This window comes from Lathyrus oleraceus, chromosome 1 (genome assembly GCF_024323335.1).
Source record: "Lathyrus oleraceus cultivar Zhongwan6 chromosome 1, CAAS_Psat_ZW6_1.0, whole genome shotgun sequence".
In the NCBI taxonomy this organism is placed as follows: domain Eukaryota; kingdom Viridiplantae; phylum Streptophyta; class Magnoliopsida; order Fabales; family Fabaceae; genus Lathyrus; species Lathyrus oleraceus.
The window spans coordinates 99,829,523-99,846,029 of record NC_066579.1 but is presented as its reverse complement, the minus strand read 5'-3'; positions in this window follow the sequence as shown (position 1 = coordinate 99,846,029).

The following is a 16,507-nucleotide window of genomic DNA, read 5'->3' as shown; positions in this document are numbered from 1 at the left end:
CTTCAGGCAATTCACAATCTTCCTCAACCCCTTCTTCGGCTTAATAGATAGGATTGTCGAAGTCATACTTGGCCATAGCAGTGTCGTTAGTAGTGAGATCCGGGTGGTCAGCTCTGCATGATGGAGGATCATGTTTTACCTTAGAATGGGAGTTTTTTTTTTGGAAAGAAAGAAAAAACGAAAAAAGAAACATTGCCATTTTTTTGTAAAAGTAAAAAAAACTGAAAGAAAGAGAACACAAAATTGTTTGCAAAAGCCGTCCTTTATTGATAATAAAAATAATTACGAAATGTAACTAAATGGATGGCCCTACAAATGAGCCGTTACACCTTGGGCAAAGTGTAAGACTTTATTATGCATGTAATAAAGGAAAACAATAAAAATTACTCTTTCAGTAGAGTAACCCGGACGGTTTTTTCAGACGACCAATTGTCGAGCTTTTCTCCCGGGACACACGGGTGAATCCAGCTATCTAAGTCATAGTCGCTGTCATCCTTGTCTTCATCTGCAACATTGACGATGTGGGGAGAAACCAAACCCCCGCTGGAGAGAGTATCGGTTTCATTCTTCTGAGATCCCAGAGCATACCCTAATCCAAACTTGTCTTCTTTGATGACTGGCTCCACAAATTTGCCCCAGCCTTGGGCATTACCAGCTTTAACCACTTCGACAGCTTGCTTGTATGAAGAGATAGAAGTCCCGACCTTCTCAAACTCAGGTGAAAAGACAGCTTCGGGCGCGACCTCATTGATGTTTATGGCTTCGAAGCCCTGACACAGTATCTCGTGCATCTCGCCGTCCATCTCTACATACTTAAATGTAGATAGGTGGCTAACAAAAATATCCTCTTCACCACCGACAGTGACGACCTGACCTTCTAGTTCAAATTTGAGCTTCTGGTGGAGGGTAGAAGTAACAGCACCGGCAACATGAATCCAAGGCCGACCTAGCAGACAGCTATAGGCAGGCTGGATATCCATCACATAAAAGGTACTCTTGAATACCTGCGGTCCAATCTTAACTGGCAACTCAACTTCGTCAAAGACAGCTCTCTTAGAGCCATCAAAAGCCCTCACAACTAAGTTACTTGGCCTCAGGATGGTGTCATCGCAATCCAACTTCATTAAGGCTTTCTTTGGAAGAACATTCAGAGAAGAGCATGTATCAACCAAAACATGGGAAAGCATCACCCCTTTGCACTCTATTGTGATATGCAAGGCTTTGTTGTGATTCCTGCCCTCAGATGTCAGGTCATTATCGGTGAAACCTAGCCCCCGGCTAGCGTTTACATTGGAAACTACCGACTCCAGCTGGTTAACAGTTATCTCCGGTGGAACATAGGCCATATTCAGTACTTTCAACAAGGCTGCTCTGTGCGCCTCAGAGCACAACAATAGTGGGAGAATGGAGATCTTTGAGGGTGTCTGATTTTGCTGGTCGACTACCTTGTAGTCACTTTTCTTGATAATCCTCATAAACTCATCCACTTCCTTCTCGAATGCGGTCTTAGGAGGATCTTCCTCAGTAGTAACCTCTTCGGCGGCCATCTGTTTCCCTTTAGCCTTGGCAGCTGCCTCGGCTTCAGTATTCGCGCGTAATGTTGATGGTGCAAATAGGCGTCCACTGCGAGTGAAGCCACCAACCCCTCCAACATTGTCTACAGCGGAGCTACCAATGTCAATGTCTTCTTCGTTAACTTTCTGCCCCTGGCAGTAGATATCAGCCCCATAGTGCCACGAGATAGCACTGTCTTTCTCATACAAAACGGGTCCTGGTATTGTGATGGTGATCGGACCAACCAAAGTCGGTTGAGGGCTGTCAGAGTAAATTGCAACTGGTGCTGAACTTTCGATGTTCACCGCTGCTGGTTCTGTACTTTCTGGGAAATATATTGTTGTCGGAGCGAGTCTCTCGGGAACATATATTTCTTCAGGAGTGAAATAAAACGTCACCGTCGATACATCATTCTTCACTGGACGGGCCTGATCGAACTGAAGACAACCTTCATCTATCAGTTGCTGAGTACCCCTTCTCAAACTGTCACATCCGTTTTCGGCAGCTTGACAATTTCTGCATTCTTCCCCACAGCCCGGGAAAATCTGTCCTTTCAGAAGTCGGTCTTTAACCACCGATAGCGAAGTCTTCACCTTAGTCACATCAGAAACCAAATTCAAAGTTTCCCCACTATCAACAGCATTAATCCTCTGCCCGCCGTGAGCCGGCATCGGGTTCTGGATAACATTAGGCACCGGAGCAAAATTGATAGCCTGGGCATCTCTCAAATCTTGTACCTTTAACTGGAGAGCCTTGCAATTATCTGTAGTATGGCCAGGTGCGTTGGAGTGAAAAGCACATCTGGCATTGACATCATAACCTCTAGGCAAATTATTGGGATCGATTGGTGGGGCCAGAGTTCTCAACGTAACCAGATTCATGTCAATCAGCTTGGGAAGTAATATTGAATAAGGCATTGGGATTGGCTCGATGACCCGGTCCGTCTGCCTTGGACGTTGTTGATAGTGTCTATGCTGACCCGGATTACCTCCTTGTTGTTGATTGTTGTACCTGGGTTGTTGTTGCGGATGATATTGCGGTTGAGGAACAGGTGTTGGAATAGTGACTGCGGCCACTTGATCTTGATAATAATTAGGGCGTCCTCTACCCCTGCCTCTGCCGGCATACACAACGCTTGCCTCGCCTTCTTTTCTTCGCTGACCGTTACCAGCAAACGGTCTCTTGGGACCTGATGAGTTGGAAGCACTATTGTCTTGAATTCGGCCCATCTTCAACAGACTCTCGATTCTTTCTCCAGCAATTAATATCTCTGCAAAGCTGATTGACGGGCAAGCAGCCAATCTCTCAATATAATTGCCTTGAAGAGTGTTCATGAACATGTCCGCCATCTCCCTTTCAGACATAGGGGGTTGGACGGACGCAGCAATCTGTCTCCAACGCTGAGCATACTCTCTAAAGGTTTCCTTGGCAGTCTGAGACATACCTTGCAACAAGGTCCGATTTGGAGCCATGTCCAAGTTGTATTGATATTGCTTGACAAAAGCCTCTGCCAAGTCTTTCCAGCTCTTGATGGTAGTACGAGACAAATGAGAATACCATTCACGAGAAGCTCCAGTTAGACTGTCTTCAAAATAGTACATCCACAGCTTTTCATCTTCCGTGTGAGCTCCCAACCTTCCCAGATAAGATTGGAGATGAGTGCGTGGGCAAGAAGCCCCGTTGTATTTCTCAAAAGTAGGGGGTTTGAACTTGTGAGGAATCCTTACTCCCTGAACCAGACCAAGATTTGTGACATCAAAGCCTAAGGAATTTTGAGACTCCAAAGATTTGAGCTTCTCAACAAGCTCATCCATACGGCGAGTGGTCTCGAGGGCCTCGTCGTGCAAAGAAAATTGATCATACTGATAATCTTCAGTAACGGGGCGCCCGTTAATCCGAATTCCTTGATTCACATTGTACCTTCCGCCAATACCATTTCCAATATTCCCTGTGTTGCCAATATTACCCGAGTTTCCATCAGCATTTGCATTACCCGCGTTACCAGTGTTCACAGGGTTATCAGCATTCCCAGGGTTACCAGGGTTTCCCTCAGCATTTGGTATCTCCACCTCCGGATCGGGTCTCGGTTGCTCAACCAATTCCCTCAGCTTTTCCTGGCCTTCTGCCATACCAGTCATCAATGTCATGAACTGATCCATCCTTTCACGCATATCAGCCAGCTCTTTCTGTACTTGGTCCATCGCTAGCTGTGGACGATTTTCCTTTGTCGGGTACTTGTGGACTCGCTTGGGACCAATAACGGCCTGATACAGGGAACAAACATTAGACACTGCGGTGACACCTGCAAAACAGACAAGGGTTAATATGCATGGTATGCGATGCACTGCTTGTTCAGTTTTAAGGCACCCCCGTTTTGAAAGGGAATACCCTGCAAATGAATAAGCATGAGATGTTGGATGCAAATATGCAGATGATGTTATGCAATGCAAAGGCATGTCAATCAGAATTGATGGATCCGCTTGAACATCTGTCAGGTTGCACTGCCTGGAGAGAAATTCACTGAGGAATATAATACAAGACCAAAACTCTGCTCCAGGAAGCCGGGTTGGTTGGAGGTTAAGGTTTCCTGAATTTAGCCTGCCCCTCACTGGTAGGTTCTAAGAACAGAAGTTCGTCAGCTTCAGCCCTTCAGTCGCGAATAATACGTTTACCACTGAAGGTTTGGTATTATTACGGGACAAAAGACCTCCATTGACTCCCCTCAACAGGACATCGTAATAGCAAGTTCCCAGTCTCGGGATCCTCGGATTGAGCAGCGAGAATGCGCCCACCAGAGCTAACATAATCACGTCTCGGAGGAGAGGCCTCGACTGAGTTCTCGGGAAATGGTCACCAAAGTCGACGATTTCTAGAGGAACATCCTGCCGTTACGGAACACCCGTAAGACATAATATATCCAGAAGAAACCTCGTCTGGGTGTGGTTCTTCAGGAACGACTTAACGTAGCAAAACGCCACGCAAGCCTCATGATTATCCACTCTAAAACCTGTGTGTACACTCAAGCCTGGGTAATGGGCTTATCTCTCATAGAATACCCCATCCCAACAAACAAACAAACAGATCCAACAGATACAACAGATGCATGCAAGCAGGTAAGCAAATAAATGTACAAAAGCATGAACACCCAATAAATAAGAAATCACACAAGCTAGGAGGGACTCGCTTAGGGAAGATGGACCAGCAAGAGGTCAACTTCTGTTAATCCCCAGCAGAGTCGCCAGCTGTAGCAACCTGAAAAATACAGTGCACGAAAAAACAACCGGCGAAAGAAAATGACAGAAGAGTCGCCACCGTGCGTTATTCATCCCAAAGGAGGGAAAGGAAACGCTCGAAGTAAACCTGAAAAAGGAAAGGACAAGACGGGGTCTTGCAACCAAATCTTGGGTTCGGGAGTCGGTTATGCGAAGGGAAGGTATTAGCACCCCTACGCATCCGTAGTACTCTACGGGATCCACTTTTGTAGTTCTTGTCTAAAGGGTGTGAGTTTATCTTGTGTTGTTTACCAAAAAAAAGGGTTAAATGAAAATGACTCGCGCGGATGTCGCATCCACTGCATACATATCTCATATGAATATGAGAATCAGAGTCTTCGTAGCTCGGCTGACCTATGGGTTAGGGGGATGTGTGTTCGCTAAGACATCACGTCTTATGCCTACGTATCTCATCTGGCCTGAGAATCAGAGCAAGCCGTAGTTCGGCTAACTATGGGGTTATGGATTGGGTTTTGGACGAACGACGTCACTACGCAATCTACCGGATGCTCGACCTTTGGAGACTTACTCGCCTGTAGTAGAAGGAGTTAACGTGTTGCTTTGGGTTTTAGGGTTTGGGATGCTCAAGGGCAAAAAGGCAGTCCTTGACGAAGGAACCGCGCTACCTGCAGGGATACGAACACATACAAAACAAACATGTATAAAGTAAATGTGCCAACAAGGGGCTCAGAAGTAAATAAACAAAAGAAAACAAATGCCTCCTATCGAGGTCTTCCAGCTAAGAAAGCGATAAAATGCGGAAAAGAGGTAAAAGTACCACACGGATGAAGATCCGAGGTAACAACACTTAAAGGAGTAAGAAACCCAGGGATCTTCCAAGCTAATGCCATTAAAGAAAGGTGAGTCAGTACAGGTAATCGGAATGAACCTCCAGGGGGTATCCTACAAATAAAGTGGGAAAACCACGCAAACCATCTCTGCAAGAGTCTGTGAGCCCTCACAAAAACTCAACAAAAGGGTTAGTGAAACACGATAAGCATTTTTTTCATGGATAACAGTATGGTTTCAGAAACCTCAAACCCTGTGGCATACATTTCATAAATCATGTGATTAAACATTCAAGGCATAGGTTTCACCCATTCATGCATAATTAAACCCGTGGGCAAAAACATAATGAAATTCATCCATCATACATCATACATTCAGATGATCCAAATTAAGAGCATAAAATCATGGGAATGAGGCAAACCTGATGGGAGAGACCGGTTGAAATCAAATGGCACGGCTGGGTTTGCAAGGCAATGTTAGGGTTTGCGTGAGATGAAAGTGTGTGAGTCAGATTGAATTTTTCAGAGCTGCCTGGGGGTTGCTCTGAGTTCTCTGTCAGGTTTCTCTTCAGGTTTTGTTCCAAGGAAACCTCAGAGTATTTTGCTTCTCTTCCTTTTTCTGTCTGATTAACAAACGCTGGTTATAAAGCAATTCAATAGGCCACTTCTCCTATCCTTTGTAAAATTTGGTACAAATTGATGAAACGTGGAGTGAGCTTTTGAGACTTCAAGGTTTGACCAACACCAGCTACCAGAGTAACTCTTAAAAACACATGATCCCCCTTTTATAATTAAAGTGTTTTCCTTCGCTAATCATGATAGCTCTTGTGGTGACTCTATAACGCTCTCATCTTCTCTTTGATCACTTTGATCTTCTTTGCGGTCTGTTGGATAATCTTTGGTCCAATCACAATACCCTCTCTCGACTCTTACTAACATGAAGGTGTTCTACACCTTCTACCATACAACGCCTTAAATAGTGTCATTCCAATGATATAAAGGAAATTATTATTGTAGGTAAACTCGATCAATAAGAAAAAGTTATCCCAAGAACCTCCTTCCAGAATACAAGCCCTCAACAAGTCTCATATGGATTGGATAATCCTTTATGTTTGACCATCGGTCTGTGGATGGTGAGCAGAACTCAAACTTAGCTTCGTACCCAAAGTTTTCTGCAAACTCTCCTAGAACCTCGACGTAAACCTCAGATCTCTATCAGATATAATATTGGATAGAATCCCATGCAAATTGATAGTCTTCTCAATATACAGCTCTGCTAGTTTCTCCAATGGATAGTTATGTCGAATCGGAATGAAGTGAGCCGACTTAGTCAACCTATCCATAATAACCCGAATGGTATCACAATTTTTCACTGTCCTCGGCAAACCAGACACGAAGTCCATCTAAATATTGTCTCACTTCCACTAAGGGATAGACAACGGATAGATCAAACCCAACAACTTTTGATGCTCAATCTTTGACTTATGACAAGTCAAACAAGCATACACGAACTCAACAATCTCCTTCTTCATTACTGACCACCAAAACAACATCTTCAAGTCTTGATACATTTTAGTAGCATTGGGATGAACATTCAAGTCACTCCTATGACCTTCCTCATTGATCCGCTGTCGCATACGAGTCAAAAATGAGTTTAAAAGTGTAGTAAAATGGAAGCGACACTCGAATATCGTATCACAAGGACTCTTGAATGTTATAACCAAACGAATAAAAAGAAGAGGTTTTTTAAGGTTCAAAACTTAAATCGAAGATGATTAAAGGTAAAAGTAAAATTGATAAATAAGCTAATTTATTGTATCGATTTCCAACTTATCATCGATTCTTATAATTTCAATTCCCTAGCGGATTCAATCCCATTCGATTACAATACCCACTGACAAGCGCAAATTGGTATTATATGATGTATGTTCCTAATTTCCGAATTAAGCAAGCGGATTTAAGCAGACGCGAATTAAGCAAACGCGACTTAATCACACACGATAACGAAAAAGCTACGCTAACGTGATTATAGTTAAGGATCATACAAACAATTAAATTTAATCAACTCTATTCTATAAGAAACAATCGAATTAAGCAAACAAAAGTAATCGAATTAAGCAAACAAGTTTATAGGAAGAATTGAAAAGAAATTGAAATTAATAAAAACCTCAAAGTGGAATTCGAATACAACAACTCAGCTCTTTGGGAATTAGCTCTCCATGAAATCTTCTAAGCAATAGTGTATCATCAAAATTCAGAATTTAATTCGATAGTAGTGAAAGACCTAATATAATAAAAGGTAAATTCGGGCCCTTATAGGATCCGACCCGAAAATTACAAAAACTGGCCCAAACTAACTATTTTAATTAAGTCTGGAACTTCAACGAATTATTCGACCCTTCTTAACTTAGAATTAGATTTTGACTTCAACATGAAACTTTTATCTTATCCTCTTGGCTTTCCAACGCATATTAGAACGCATCAATCCGATCCTCGTAGCTCAAGTTATGATCTGCATAATAACAAGGTCTCAAATAACTATTTATGCTAAAAATAAAGTACGAAAAAAAAAATAAAACCAAAAATAAACTTAAATATAAAAACACACTAAAATAGTAAAAATAATATAATAAACTATAGAGTTGCCTAAGAAGAATATTAGAAGAATATGTATCAAAATGCACTGATCAAATTCTCCACACTTGAACTTTTGCACTTCGAGCAAAATTATAAATTCAAAACTCAACAGAAAAAACAAGAACAAACAAAACATGCAATTCCAAAGGTTATCAAGATACAAGGTACAAGCAGAATTCTAAGTCTAAACTTCAAGAATATGATGTTAGTGAGTAACTTCTTGTGACATTCAAAGAAGATAGGAAAACAAATTACCAAAGAGTACATCCAAAAGTAGTAAGATTCTCACAAGATAAAATTCACTCAACTCTCAAGTGTTTAGGTTAACTGTTTACACTCAAAGCACAACATGAAAGTTAGTACTATCATAAACTTGAAAAGACTCTAACATCCACAATTGAAATACATGCACACAAAGATCAAAAGGACTTTTATTTGGTTGTAACGTGGCCAAGGTAAGGGTGAGATAAATTCCAAGGGACTGGGCTAAAATTCAAAGAGATAAAAGAGACTTGAAAGAAACTGCGGGAGTTGAATTTACAAAATATTTCATTTACTTGAACAACTCTATAGCAATTGTTTTCTCTTCTCCTTTCTCTTTTTATTCTTTATCAGAAGGAGTATGTATTGATTGACATCCTTCTATTTTTTTCATTCATTTTTTTTCTTTTCTATTTTATTTTTCTATTTTTCTTTTATTTTTCTACCAACTTCTGAAATATTACAAATATAATTATTCAACCCCACATAACTCCAAACAAGACTCTTCCAACCCTTTGAATAGGGTGATAATATTGTTTTTCACTTCTCGAGTTGTAATGAGTTTTAAACAAAAAAGGGATAATAGGCTCAAGAGGGTTTCAAACAAGAGATGATATTATTTCAGGATTGGATTTCTGGCTAACTGGCTAAAAAACAAAAAAAAAACAAAATTGCCTTGATCATATCAGTGTGCACAAGTAAACAACAGTATTAACAAGATTCAATTCAAGTTCTAAAGACTAACAGATATAAGTGAATCACACAAGAAGGAAAGAGATAGATTTTTGCATGTTATCCATATAAGGCTCAAAATCTCACAAGGTTAATTGATCTACCACAAATGATGTACAATTTAGAGTTTAGTCCTACTTATCATACTAAAAATGCACAACAAATTTTTCACATCACACCACAAGACTTTAGTCAAGAGAACTAAGAAAAATACTCATAATTGTAACTTAAAAACCAAAGGAAAAAATATGCATTTTTTTTAAGAAAGCAAACAAAAACAAAAACAGAGAAAAACTGAAAACAGAACAAAGAAAACAAAACAAATAAATAGTTCCCTCCCCCACACTTAAAACATACATTATCATCAATGAAAGAGCATAAATATAAAATAAGAGTGAGAGAAAAGAAAGAACACACCCGAGAAGTCAAGGTGAATAAATGATTGCATAAGCAGCCTTTCCCAAAGAGATCTCTTCTACAGTCTCTTCTTCCAAATTCGAGTTCTCATGGAGTATCTTTGGGAATTATTCATTGACCTTGAAATTTTGATTAGTGCATTTGCTTTGTATTCTAGGATCAAAGAAGAATCTTCGATAAGTAAAAGTGTTGAATGGACACGTGAAAGTTATATCCTTTTTCACAATATCAAGAATCAAAATATTATGGGCTGCCTCACTACTTTTGTTTCATCTTTAAGTGAGATCCTATGCATATATATGGATAGGCTAATATCACGAGTGTCAGTCATGGTCCATCCAATTCCCTTCTTATGTTTCTGCTTAAGTTGAAGCTTTGATGAATAATATGAATCCTTGGGAAGTGGATTAGGCTTTATAGAATGTGATTGTTAAATGGATGGTATGTTTGGGGCAGCCGGAGTGTCAAGAGCTTCAGCTACATAAACCACTTCATTTACACTATCACCCTGCAAGGCAGCATCAATCTCAGCACAAACAGCACAAATGTTAGTGTTAGTATAATCATCACATGAGTAAATATCATCAAAACCAGATAAAGTTGGAAAATCAGCTGAAAACAAATCAGAATAAGCTTCGTCAACAACTTCAGAAAGCAACTATATTTGAAAAATAAAATGCTCTTCCTCGTCAATCTTCTTATTTTCCAGTACTCTTTGTGGGGAAGGGATTGGTGATACATACTTTTTTCCAACCTCAACAACAATAGAAGGTTCAGGTTTATTTTCAGGTGTTACACTAACAATTTTTTTATTTTTTTCTGTGGCTGGTTCTATAACTTTTTCGGATCTTAAGGAAATTGCACTCACATTAGAGCCTTTTGGATTAACTACTATTTGGGCATGCAGTTGGTTTAATCCTTGAGCTTGTTGCATGTCACTCATTGAAGTGGCAAGTTGTCTAATTTGTGTTTGCAAAGTCTAAATACTATAATCTGTTCGCTGCTGAAATTGAAGACTGTTTACAACCATTTGCTTGACAAGTTTCTCTAGTGAAGGTTCAGAAGGTGAAGAGGTGGTTACTTGTGGAGGGTTATATGGTGGTGGTGGTGGTGGTGGAATGGGTAGCATCAATTGTTTCACTAAAGAGGTAAGTTCATCAATTCTGGTTTCTAGAGCTTTGTTGGAAGAAGAAACCTGAATCTCATTCACAGCTTTTGCTTGCACCACAAAATTATCCCTTGTTGTGAACTGTTGAGAGTTAAGTGACATCTTCTCAATCAAGGATTTGGCAGCAGCTGGAGTCTTATCAACAAGTGCTCCACCACTAGCAGCATCTAAAATGTTTCTTTCCATTGGTAGCAATCCCTCATAAAAGTATTGTATTAGCAATTGTTCAGAAATTTGGTGGTGAGTGTAAGACCCCAATTTTGTCCCTAAGATCCCTCATGGCATCATATCATAACATTGCATTGCCTCAAGGATCATTGAACACCTTGCTTCCTTCCTTGTGGGTGGGATATTCTTTGAGAGTGGTTCTTGATCACCAAGCATTGCTTGCATTTGTATATCATTGTTTTTCTTTCAATCACTAACCAAAAATGTACAAAAATATGTCATTAACCTTTGTTACTTTCAGCTTAAGCAGTCCACAGGTCAAGGCATCAGATGAAATCTTGTGTGCAAGAGATGAAGTTTCCATTGAGATATGGATCATGTGATAATTATTTTGAGCTTATGTGAGCTATAGGTTCATTTTGAAGCAAGTTCCCAAGTGGCAAAGGCCCCAAATTCATTAGAACATTTTCAGGTCATCTAAGGGCCAATACAGTCAACTGAAAAGTCAACTGTGGACTTTGAAGTGAGAAATTGAGTTTCTTCATCCCATTCATGTCCAAATCATGCTTATTCATCATACCAAAGATCAAGGTTGAAGAATTTGAAGTCAAGTCAAAAGTTTCCAAAAATGGAAAGTGACCTATAATTTCAACTTTCCAAAAATGGCAAGTTTTTGATCCAACTTCAACTCAACTTTCCAACATCAAAGAAGCTTCAAATTTAATTTTGTCCAACATGAAAGTTGAAGATATCTCTCTCCCATTTCCAAAAGGTCCAAGATCATGAGCATCTGATGAATGGTTGAGGAGATATGATCCAATCATTGCCAAGTGTGCATGGAAATTCAAATGGCCATATCTTTTGATCCATAACTCCAAATTTGGTGGTTCTTTTTGCATTTTGCTTCTCATGACATGAGCTTTTCAAAACATTCACCATATTGCATGAATTGTTATCACATGATCACTTGCTAGTCCATGCCTTTTTTGGAGGGAAATTGCAAAATTCAAAAATGGTGCATTGTATGGACTTTCTACCATTGCCATTGTGTTTAAAAGATGATTTTAAGTGAAAATGATGAAGGAAGTGGTACTGTTCACGTGGGTTTACTACATGCACCATGCAATTTTGATTTTTTGCAAAACACCTTATGTTCATTAACCAAGTTAATTATGGATTAGCAAGTTGATTAAGAACTTCATATAAATACCTAAATCTAACAGAATTTGAGGGGGGTTAATCATTTTTTCACCATTTCTAGATCTAAAACTTTTTCCCTCCAAAATTTTCTCTCAATCAAAACTTGAAAATTCTCCACATAGCATAGCATTTTTCTTCCATATTCTGGTTTATTGAGTGTAGTGGATGAAGAATCAAGCATTGGATCATTAAATTCGAGCAGAATTTGTGCATACTCCAAGCAAACTCATGAAGATGGAAGTAGAAAATTAATCAAGATCTAGTTCGTTTCAAGCTTCAATTCACACATAAAGCTTCAAGTTATCATCTCAGGAGTTGATTTGGATCATTTGAAGCCTTGGATCGTGCGTTTTTAGGAACTGCTCTTCAAGAGGTTCAGTTTTCGAATCTCACAATTCTTAAATCCATTAACATGTTTAGGTAGAGCTTTTCATGCTGATTAATCTGATATAAAATTCGTGTGAAATGGATGAGAAATAAATGAGTTATGCTTGATTAAAGTTTGACATGTCAAAATGTTTTTGCTCGTATCTCTTAATCCATGGCTTGTTAGGCTTAGATATTGATTGATCTGTAACCTACATTGGAAGAGCTTTCTGTTGATGTATGCATTTCGAAATTCTGGAAAAAAATTCTGAACACATGCACTGTAGCGCCACCGTCTTCGCGAAGAAGACGGTGGAAACCTCCACGCAACGTACGCGTATCATACGCGTACGACCTGCTATAATTTTGACATTACGCGTACCATACGCGTACCAGCGCTAGGTTTTTGTCTGGTTCAGGCGCGCACACGCTTCGATTCCTGCATGCTGCATATTTTCAAATTTCTTTTCCATTTCTTCTTTCCCTCCAAATATCATGTACACATGTCAAATTTTATTTCATCATTTTTTGTCAACTTCAAAAATTCATATCAAACTGAAAAATCATCCAATTAATTCCAGATTTTTTGCTACATGACCCTTGAGATGTCTATTATTTTTTGGTAGTGGTTTCATGATTTTATCGCTTCTGGAATTTGATTTGTGGCTGATTATGTGAACATGTGTGCATATGTGACATTGCCTTGTTCTTTCTATTGTGAAATACTTAATATTGATCCAAAGGCTTTGAAATTTTGCATGTTTGTTCCTAACATGTTAATGGATGTTTTAGGCTTGGTTTGATATTTTTCCCATTTGCCATTTCTGTTTTATGCATGTGTTTGCATGGTGTGGCAATTTGTGTCACATATTTGGTTGATCAACTTGTACCATTTAATTTCCATGCCAAATGATCTTTGATGTTTCTGATTTTTTCTTTGATGATTGGGTTGGATGTTTTGAATGCTCATGAATTTTTCCAGAATTATTTGAATCATTTCTGTTTTGATTTAGAATTTTCATTCATGATGATCATATATGAGCTTTGAAATTGTCTTTGACTTCTCTTGCTTATTACATGGACTTGCTTGATGATTTTGAGGTGATCCTTTTTAGGACATGTTAATATGTGTTTGAAGTTGCATTGTGTTGAATTTCAGTTCCTGTTTTGAACTTTTTCTTCACCTTTGACCCTAGGCTTTGACCTAGTGGTTTGTACTTACATGTGAGCTTTGAATTTCAGGTTCAAGCATCCAAATTCCATGGTTAATGTTGCTTCATCATTTGAATGTTGATATTTGCTTTTGATTGCTAACATTTGTGTGTTTTGTAGGTCGATGATAACTCACTTGAGTTTGCATCATGGCTTATGTGTTGTACATTGGGATTGTCTGTTTGTTATTGATTGTTGTCTGTTTGTCTGAGTATTATACTGATTGGTTTAGTTGTTTACACAGGTACCTAAGTTGCTTTAAGTTCATTTGAACTTTGCTTTGCTTTTTCTTGTGGTTGGCATACCACTTAGGTATAATCCCTATTCTTCATGTAGTCTGGAAGACCTGCTGTTATTGGCAGGCACCTGTCTGAAGCCCTCCTTAAGAGGCCATGTTTTTGTTTGTTTAATTTTGTGCCAAGCAGGTAAAGTCCTCTTAAGAGGCAATTGGCAGATAAAAGGGATGTGTAATCCATCCCCTACTATTCAGTTGTGTCATTCACTTTGCTCACACCATGTGTTGATGCATTGTGAATAAGAACCCAAGATCTTATAGAGTCAATCATATGTGGAGAAGAGTTCCCTCATTCTGAACTCCCACACTTTCTATTGTTTAAAGCTCTCCCATGCCAGGGATAAAAGCTATGAGGCATAACCCTCATCCCCATTTCATCTGCTTCACCCTAACTCTCAATGTTAGGGTTAAGAGCTCAAAACACCCCATTCCAGTTGGCTTATTTCTAAAGCCTAACCTTGATTGAGCCCATTGATTGTGTATAGTGTGTGCTAACTGATTGCTTGATTGCTTAACTGTGCATCTTTCATGTCTGCTTTTGCATCATTCCATGTGCTTGCTTTTGCTTTTCATAGCATGTTTGTTTATGTGAGGAGTCAGATGTAAGACCATTGATTGGCTATCTGTTTCCTGTGATCATTTTGTAGAATCAGGTGTAAGTCCATAGATTGGTTACCTGTTTCCTTATTGTTTTGTCCATTGAAGAGTCAATTGTAAGTCCATTTATTGGCAGTTGTTTCCTGTGATCTGGTAGGAGTTGGGACTAAGACCATTGATTGGCATCCCATTTCCTAGGAGTCGAGTGTAAGACCATTTATTGGCAACTTGTTTCCTCTGGCTTATTGCATTTGTTTTCTTTGCTTTGTGAGACTAGTGTAAGTCCATTGATTGGCATCTGGTATTGTCGCAACCTGAAAAATACAGTGTGCGAAAAAACAACCGGCGAAAGAGAATGACAGAAGAGTCGCCACCGTGCGTTATTCATCCCAAAGGAGGGAAAGGAAACGCTCGAAGTAAACCTGAAAAAGGAAAGGACAAGACGGGGTCTCGCAACCAAATCTTGGGTTCGGGAGTCGGTTATGCGAAGGGAAGGTATTAGCACCCCTACGCATCCATAGTACTCTACGGGATCCACTTTTGTAGTTTTTGTCTAAAGGGTGTGGGTTTACCTAACGTGTTTATTTACTAAAAAGGTTAAGAGAAATGACTCGCGCGGATGTCGCATCCACTGCATACGTATCTCATCTGAATATGAGAATCAGAGTCTTCGTAGCTCGGCTGACCTATGGGTTGGGGGATGTGTGCTCGCTAAGACATCGCGTCTTATGCCTACGTATCTCATCTGGAATGAGAATCAGAGCAAGTCGTAGTTCGGCTAACTACGGGGTTATGGATTGGGTTTTGGACGAACAACGTTACTACGCAATCTACCGGATGCTCGACCTTTGGAGACTTACTCGCCTGTAGTAGAAGGAGTAAACGTGTTGCTTTGGGTTTTAGGGTTTGGGATGCTCGAGGGCAAAAAGGCAGTCCTTGACGAAGGAACCGCGCTACCTGCAGGGATATGAATACAAAACACAAAACATGTATCTCAAAGTAAAATGCCACCAAGGGGCTCAAACATTGCCTCCTATCGAGGTCTTCCAGCTAAGAAAGCGATAAAGTATGAGAAAGGGAAAAAATTACCACACGGATAAAGATCCGAAGCTATAGCAGTTAAAGGGGCAAGAAACCCTGAAATGTCTCCAACTGGACCGTCAAAGGAAATCAGTCAACACGAATAATCAGAATAAAACTCCAGGGGGTATCCCACAAATAAAGTGGGAAACCACGCGAGTGTCTCTGCGAAAGCCATGTGAGCCCTCACAAAACTCGACAAAGGGTTAGAGCAGCAGGATGAAATCAAGAGAAAACAATGCCATGGAAACACAAGACAGGTTAGAATAAACAAAATAGGGTAACCCAGAGTTGCCCCTAAATCAAAATGTAACCACATGAATAATTCCATCAAAATTCACAAAAGGCTCACAAAAAAGGTATCAAATTCACCCATAATACCTCATACATTTAGAGCATTCAAATCAAAGGCATAAAGATGATGGATATAGGACAAACCTGATTGGAGAGCGTGATTGAAATTGAGTTGCACCCGTGAGGTTTACAAGTTGAGTTCCTTTCAGGGTTTGGAGGTTGCTCTGAACTCTGTTGGCTTTTCTCTCACTATCTTTTCCTCAGGGTTTTGCTTCTCTTCCTTCTTTCTCCAGTGAATCTCCCAGTGTAACTCCAAGTGTCTTTTCCTCTACTGAAACTTCAGTATTTATAGACTGATTTTCGTGGGTAATGGGCTCAAATGAGGGAGACCCAAGTCCAAAATAATTTGTTATATTTTATTTATTTTATTTATTTATTTATTTAATTAATTAATTAATTAATTAAT